Below are 8,972 nucleotides of genomic sequence, written 5' to 3' on the forward strand. Positions count from 1 at the left end.
AAAAACTTATTGTTTTAGATCGCCTCAAAATGTAGTATGCTACACAAAACATACCAATTTTCATCCGAGTCTAACAAAACCATATATTTCTAACAAAATAAATCACCCTCCACATAAGAAAAATAATACACTATCAAAACTACGTATTTTAAGTTTTACTAAAACAACCATACCCACACGAGAAAAACTAATATAAGTATCTATTGTTATTTAAAATTTGGCTACAGAACCACGGATATGGTAAAAATTTACCTACTTCCTTGCATCGGCAAGAGGGTGAAATAGATAAAGGATAGGGCTAGCACAATCAACACCCGTGTCAAGGAAACCTAGAAATTTGTGAACATCTTGTGAGATCTTTGACGACATAAGCAAGTTATTGTCGCCAGATGTGGGAAGGCTGATGGATGCGTGTGAGAAGGGACATGGATTCGGCGGAGGTCGTGTTTAGATTGGTGGAAAGCGACGAAATCTGGAGGTTTGCGCCGCTTTCGCGATAGGGATGACAGAGGGGATTGGAAAGAGATGGCAGGAGACAAAGATGCAAAAAAAGAAACAAAATTTCGAGGCGGGAGGTGTCCAACTATAAACTATAAGAAGACTGGACTAGTTGTCTTGTTTGAAGAGTTTGGAAGTCTGTGTAGGACATTGAGAATTTGCAAAAAAACTTACTATTCCGAATCTCGTCAAAATTTAGTATGGCGCACAAAACGGTACCAACTTTCGTATGAGGCTAAAAAACCACATATTTCTAACAAAAGAACTTGCCATCCACAGAAAAATAATATCTGTCAAAAGTACGTTTTTTAATTTTCCTAAAACAAGCACATCCGCAAAAGAAAACTAATTATAACTATCAATCATTATTTAAAATTTGGCTATAGAACCACATATCTGGTAAGAACATACCTACTTCATTGCATTGGCAAAAGGGTGTCATAGATAGAGGATAGGGCTAGCAATTGACACCCGCATCGAAGAAACCAAGAACCCAGATCCATGCGCGCCTTGTGAGATCTGTGATGACATAAGCAAATTAGTGTCGCCGGATCTGGGGAGGCCGATGGATGCGGCTAAGAAGGGGCATGGATAAGGCGGCGGCCATGTTTAGAGTGGTGTAAGGCGACAAAATCTATAGGTTGGAAGCCCTCTGATGATAGGCATGGTGGCCGGGATTGGAAAGAGATGGTGAAAGAGAAACAAAACTTGGGAGCGGAGGGGGGGGGGTCCAGCTATGATAGATAAGAAGGCTCGACCGGTTGTCTCGTTTGAAGTGTTGGGAAGCGTGTGGGGCATAATTTTCTCAATCAGTTCTTTTTCTTGTGGGAACATGAGGAGAGGGTTGATTTAGCTCTAGCGATGGCACCCGCCGGGTTTGGGTATAGTGGAGCCACCACATACCCTTACCCTCCCCCCTTGAGCTTAACCATCTCCATACCCATACCCGCCAACGGGTATAAGATCTTAACCATCTCCATACCCATACCCGCCAATGGGTATAATTTTTCCCCATACCCGTGACCCGACACTGTAAACGGGTACCCGCGTGTAAAAATAACCACATTTGCAAATCATCAATTTGTGTAGCACATAGTCATAGACAACAACATATAATCGTAAATTATACACAACAATAGATCATAACATGAGCATATACTTATAGAAGAGAGCACATCATATACTGTCGATAAGAACAAGAGCACATCATAAACAACAATACATTCTCATAAACAACATCACTTTCTCATAAGCAACAATACATAGTCATAAACAACAACAGTCAATTAGTCATACTTATAAGTTCATAAAACAAGACAAAGTATAGAGGTAATAAGGCCGTAATTGTGAGATTTTATATGGATACATGGGTATACGGGTATGGGTTATACTATCCCATACCCGTAACCGCTCTACTCGATGAGTTTCCCTATTTATATACCCATGGGTAACTTTTTGTATCATACCCTTACCCCTAATGGGTTTTTACCTATTGGGTTCGTGGGTAATCCATTGCCATCCCTATTTAGCTCATTTATTTCTTGATTTTCATGTGTTCAAATTTGCTAAAGATGAATGTGCTACTAGGTCGCCTATTCATTCACTGTTTTTATGGTTCTGTAAAGAAGAAGAAAAATTACTGGGAAAATTTTCTAAATTTTTAGAACAACTGTTGTTTTAATACTTGTCTTTCACCGTACCACATTTGTACAGGACTTGGTGCCAGACTCTTATTTCTCTAGTCCCTAGCAAACTCATCTACAAAATATAAAGAAAAGAAAATCTATTATAGCCATGAATGGTTATTTTAAATTTGGCTAAAGAACTACATATCTGGAATGAAAGTACCTACTTCATTGCACCAACAAAAGGCTGGCATGGTGATATAGGGCAAACCCTAGGATTGCCCTGATGTTCATGAATGGATGTGGATTTGAGGGGAATCTTAAGAGTAGAAGGGATACTCAGAAGAACAATGTTTACATCACATGTTTACTCTAATCACATCCAAGGTAAGATACACCTCAAGATCCATAAACAATAAAGAGACAAATATGCACTATTCTTACCAAAACTCTAGGAGAGATGGGGTCTTTAGATGTAGATCTTCCCCAATCCAAAAGGGTGTGGTATTCTTTTAGTCTTGCGACATTTAGCATCAGCGTTAAGGACGTTTAATATTATCATCTAGATTCATAACATGCACCCCATTCATAATGAAGTATGACCTTTATGTTATTCATAACATCGAGCAATTGTTGTTCTCTTAAATTAACAACCTTCTTGAAACAAACACTATTCCAAAATAATGCTCTTGCATAAGGCATATTGTCGGTGTCAAAACCGGCGGATCTCAGGTAGGGGGTCCCGAACTGTGCGTCTAGGCGGATGGTAACAGGAGACAAGGGACACGATGTTTTTACCCAGGTTCGGGCCCTCTCGATGGAGGTAAAACCCTACTCCTGCTTGATTGATATTGATGATATGGGTAGTACAAGAGTGGATCTACCACGAGATCAAGGAGGCTAAACCCTAGAAGCTAGCCTATGGTATGATTGTTGTTCGTCCTATGGACTAAAACCCTCCGGTTTATATAGACATCGGAGAGGGCTAGGGTTACACAGAGTCGGTTACAATGGTAGGAGATCTACATATCCGTATTGCCAAGCTTGCCTTCCACGCCAAGGAAAGTCCCATCCGGACACGGGACGAAGTCTTCAATCTTGTATCTTCATAGTCTTGGAGTCCGGCCAATGATGATAGTTCGGCTATCCGGACACCCCCTAGTCCAGGACTCCCTCAGTAGCCCCCGAACCAGGCTTCAATGACGATAAGTCCGGCGCATATATTGTCTTCGGCTTTGCAAGGCGGGTTCTCCTCCAAATTCCACGTGCTCACCGAATAGTGTCCGGCTTCCTTATAAATGTTGCGCTCCTTGGATTCCACGTCCAATAATGGCCCTTCTTTCACGTGTCGTATGAATGCGAAAAGCCAGGGTATTTTTACGTTTTACCCCCTAGCTGCGCAAATAAGCTGCCTATAAGAGGAGCAAGGATCTAGATCCGAATCACACCATCCTCCTTCCGCGAGTACTCATCGAAGCGCCTCTGACAAAAATCCATTCCATCACGGACAGTCGACGCGGCTCCTCCTCTCGCGCTCCCAGTCCTCAGCCTGGAGATTGGAGGAGATGTTCAGTCCCGCATAGCGAGCTAGTGACGCTCCAAGCCGAGGGATACCTTCCCCCAGCCTTCATGGTTCCGGTTCGAGCCGGACTCGCCACCTACAAGGGTGTGAAGCAGGCGGAGAGCGTCCCCAATCCCTCCAAAGGAGAGCGGGTATGCTTCGTCCCTTACCTAATAAGGGGACTCGGATTTCCCATACATCCGTTTCTCCGGGGACACCTGGAGTTCTATGGACTCCAGCTCCACCACCTTACACCTGCCTCCATCTTGCACATCGCGTGCTTTGTAGCCCTTTGCGAGCTGTTCTTGGGCATCGAGGCCCATTTCGCGTTGTGGAAGAGATTGTTTTGCCTCGTACCCCGTTCTCACGAGGGGTCGATATATCAAGTGGGCGGAGCCGAAATATGGCGCATCGCCGGGACCGGATATCTATCCGAAACCCCGAAGAAGGCGTCCGAAGACTGGCCTTCGGAATGGTTTTATATGGAAGACACCCCACTGCCGGACCCAGTTCAGATCGGCCTCCCGGAGTTCAGCAACGCTCCTCTGAAGAAACGCCTGAGTTGGCGCCCGTGGAGCCCTCAACGGGAGAGTGATAGGAGCGTCCAATATCTGATGGGCCGGATAAGGTTACTGGCTCATTCCGGATTGACCATGATTGGAGTCATGGCCACGTGCGTTATGCGAGGGGTGCATCCGCTCCAATATAGGGGCCACCCCATGTGGGATTTTAACGGGGATAATGACGCCACCCGTCATGGCCGCAAGGGGCCGGGATCGGTTGACGATCTGGTGAAGATCCTGTCCGGCTTGTACAAGGGGGAGAAAGAGGACTTCCTCCGCGCGAGTCCATTGAATGGATTCTCCATGAATAACCCTCGAAGCTGGGTAAGCGGACGTTTATTTATCCGATCCATATTTCCAAAGTTAAGTGTCTCACTTCGTGATTTCGACGCAGGAGCTGCGCCAGGACGTAGAGGGCATACATAGCCCAGCTCCAAAACCCGAGGATCCAGGACGATCCCTTGATCCGGCCTCCGAGGAGGATCCGGACATAGAGGTGGAGTTGACCGATGGGGTGTTCCACCAACTTAGCATGGACAATGCTTTGGTCGCCATTACGGCCGACTATCCCGGTTTATCTCCGGCTTCCCAGGTAACTGTGACCGGAGTCCTGACACCATTACTCATCCATGCTTGTTTCTGACAACCATATACCAATGGTGCTCCACAGGAGGTGCCTTCAGGGCGGGAAGCCGAACCCGCGGCGGCTGACCAACAAGGGTCAGTTCGGCCTAGCAGGCGGAAGAGGAGTGCGGCGCGAATCAAAACATCGCCGCAGCGGTATGACGCACCACCATGTTTAAAGGAAAAAATTCCTAGGAGGTATATTAACGCTCATGATTTTTCCAGGAGAAAGGGCGCTCGCCGGACTGTGTCCGGAGAGGTTGCCAATCAAGCCTCCGCCCGCCAGGCTCCAACGCCTGGTCCGGAGGGGGAGGCGAACATGAGACGTGAGCAGGATGCTCCTCCAACGAAGGATGCCGACAGGCTGTCCGCCACCAGATCTGAGGTGGAGAGCGCCATGAATCATAGGCGCCGCCGGACAGTTCTTCGTGACGCGTGTTTCTCCCCGGAGGCTCTGAATGCCTTTAATGCGGTAGACGCGCACCTCCGTGCCGCTCGAGATGGTCTAACCAGAGCCACGGAGCAGTATGTGAAAGACATACGGGTGAGGGATTTTAATAGTTATATATGCCAGTAGCCCCCGAGACTTAAAATAGTTAGAATAACTGATTTAAGGATCATTTGTTATGCAGGATCTTTCGGAGAAGAATACCCACCTGTCCCAGGAGCTTCAAGAGTGCAAGGCCCAACTTGAGGCCGCACTAGCCGCCGCAGGGGGAGCCACAGAGACCCCCTCTGGTAATGCATATTTCGAAAAGATAAGTAGTTTATGAAGGGCGGCGTGTGTATAAGTCTGACAATAACATTGCAGATGGTGCCGGACTAGATCCGGACAAACAACATCTACTGCGCCAGCTGAAGGCCGGCGAGAAGGTGCTTATGAGGGTGCAGCAGGAGAGGAACAAACTCCAAGATGCTAACACCCAGCTGGGCGAAGAACTCAAAGATGTTCGGGTCCAGCTGTCTGACTCAGTAAAGGAGAATCGGCGGCTTCGTCGCGGCATCTACAGTAGGTGCTTGAGCAAACTCTTTTGAAAAGAAGAGTTCGGCGAGGAAGTCGATTGACGGAAATGAGTCTGTAGGTGTGCTCACAGGTCGCCCTGCAGAGGAAATGCCCGGTTCAACGGGTGACCAACTTCTCGAGCTGCTGCAACTGCATGAACGTGTTCGGCAGGCGATGAGTGGCGTCGCCCAGGCCTTATGGCCGTCTGTCTCCCTACCCGAGGGTCTTGGAGGGCTTGCGGAGAAGCTTCAGGGAGCACGGCAGCACTTCCATTTGTGGAAGATATCGGCCTGCCGTCAAGGCGCCAGGGAGGCCTGGGCCATGGTGAAGACGCGGTACACGAAGGCGAATCCGAACCACATGGCCGAGGTCGGACCTGTGGGGCCCGATGGGAAGGAGATCCCTGTGAGCTTAATGTACGGCCAAGTAGAGTTGGCTGCTAAGTATTCCCAACGGGACTGTAAATTAGACAGCCTGTTAGATGGGATTGAAGAGGAGTACAATCAGTCAACTTGACGATGTATTTTAAAATGACATGTATAATGCCTTCTAGCCGGATTGTAGATCGTTTGTCTTTGCGGACCTTTTCACTTCAACCTCGGGACCCAACAGTCCGGAGTGTGTCCGAATACCCTCGCGGTTATGCAAAAACCGGTGCATGCATGGAGACCAGGCGTAGGGGTCATTAGTGCTTTATCAGACAAGTGCCCGACTAGTTATGTTATATTACATGGTTAGTAAGAAACATCTTCCAAGAAGAATAGTTCCGTTAGGGGTTCCTTTCCCTGGGAGGCATGCCCTAAAGTGCATGTCCGAACTGCGAAAAGAGCAGAAAAGCATCTGGGGGCAGACAAATAGATAGGTAAAAAATCATCTTTCAAGTCACCGACCGAATATTCCCTTAAGAACGCTAGCTTTCGGCTTCATCTAGTCTGAGGTACACATCCGGCTGACCCGGCAGTAACAATCGCAGAGGTGCTCCCTTTACCTCCTAGCCGAACAATCGAGAACGTAGGGGTAAGCACAGGAGCCAGGCAACCCAGCTTGGCCAAAACTTAAGTCATATCGATGCATATAATGGTGAACAAAAGGTACATGCGGAAGTTTGACACATGTGTTGGGCATGAAGCCCGTATAAATAAGCTTCTGTTAAAGAAGCCCCCAGGTATACTGAGTGCGAGTAGCACGTCAAGTGTGTGCGAACGATGCGCAGATCAGCCTTCAAAGGCTCTACGAAAAAGGGAGGAAAAAAAGAGAGAAACAGAAGACAGCTAGAGTATAAAATGTGGATGGAGGAAGGAGACGAACTCTGAGTCCGGTGCTAGGCGTAGAATCTTCGGAGGCGGGCTGCGTTCCATGGGTTCGGCTCGAGTCGGTTGTCCGATGCGTTTTGCAGACGGTACGCTCCGTCGGTCAGGACTTGGTCGATGATGAAGGGACCTGCCCATTTGGGCTTGAGTTTGTCCTTTTTCTTGTGCGGCAGGCGTAGAACTAGTTCGCCAACATTGTAAATTTTGGCCCGTACTTCTCTGCTTTTATATCTTCGAGCCTGCTGCTGATAGAATGCGGAACGAGCTTTCGCCATGTCACGCTCCTCTTCTAAGGCATCCAAACTGTCTTGCCGATCCAACTCGGCCTCTCTTTCCTCGTACATGTGCACGCGAGGTGAGTCATGAATTATATCGCAGGGCAAGACTGCCTCTGCGCCGTATACCATAAAAATGGTGTGAATCCGGTAGTACGGTTTGGCGTGGTCCGCAGCCCCCAGAGTACGGAGTCGAACTCCTCTACCCAGTGCGTGTTAGATTCTGTGAGGGACCGCACTAACCTGGGTTTGATGCCGCTCATGATTAGACCATTTGCTCATTCGACTTGACCGTTAGTTTGAGGGTGATAGACTGAAGCATAGTCGAGCTTGATGCCCATATTTTTGCACCAGAGTTTAACCTCGTCGGCCGTGAAGTTCGTGCCGTGATCAGTGATGATGCTGTGGGGGACGCCATACCGGTGTACTACCCCGGATATGAAGTCTATCACAGGTCCGGATTCGGCTGTTTTGACTCGCTTGGCCTCTATCCATTTGGTGAATTTGTCCACCATGACCAATAGGTACTTTTGCTTGTGGGTTCCCCCTTTAAGGGGTCCAACCATGTCAAGCCCCCAGACCGCGAACGGCCATGTGATGGGTATAGTTTTGAGGGCGGTGGGTGGCATGTGGCTTTGATTAGCAAAAAGCTGGCAACCGACGCATCGTTGGACTAAGTCCTGAGCATCTGCCCGGGCCGTCAGACAATAAAATCCTGTACGGAAGGCCTTGCCTACAAGGGCCCGGGCTGCGGCGTGGTGCCCGCCGAGTCCGGCGTGAATTTCAGCCAGCAGATTTCGCCCTTCCTCTTCGGAGATGCACCTTTGAAGGACTCTGGTTGTGCTTTTCTTATAAAGCTCTCCCTCATGGACCTTGTAGGCTTTAGATCGCCGTACTATGCAACGGGCCTCATTTTGGTCTTCGGGGAGTTCCTGCCTAATTAAGTAGGCTAGGAATGGTTCCGTCCACGGGGCAATGACTGCCATTATTTCGTGGGCTGAAGGTGTTATTTCATTGGCTGAGCCACCGATTGTGTCAGAATGTTCGGTGTTGGGCGGTGCGGTTGGTTCCAGATTGTTGTTTCCGGACTCCTCTTCCCATACTACGGATGGCTTAAAGAGCCGCTCCAGGAAGATGTTTGGAGGGACGGCGTCGCGCTTTGCGCCGATGCGTGCCAACACGTCGGCCGCCTGGTTATTATCTCGGGCTACATGGTGGAATTCGAGTCCTTCGAACCGAGCTGACATTTTTAAGACGGCGTTACGGTAGGCTGCCATTTTCGGATCCTTGGCATCAAAGTCTCCATTTACTTGGGATATTGCGAGGTTTGAATCCCCGCGGACCTCTAGGCGTTGAATGCCCATGGAGATTGCCATCCGGAGACCATGTAGAAGGGCCTCGTATTCGGCTGCGTTGTTGGAGTCCGTGTACATTATTTGCAGTACGTATTGGACTGTGTCTCTGGTTGGGGACGTCAAGACGATGCCAGCCCCCAAGCCGGCCAACATTTTAG

This window comes from Triticum dicoccoides, chromosome 5B, assembly GCF_002162155.2.
Source record: "Triticum dicoccoides isolate Atlit2015 ecotype Zavitan chromosome 5B, WEW_v2.0, whole genome shotgun sequence".
NCBI classification, from domain to species: Eukaryota; Viridiplantae; Streptophyta; class Magnoliopsida; order Poales; family Poaceae; genus Triticum; species Triticum dicoccoides.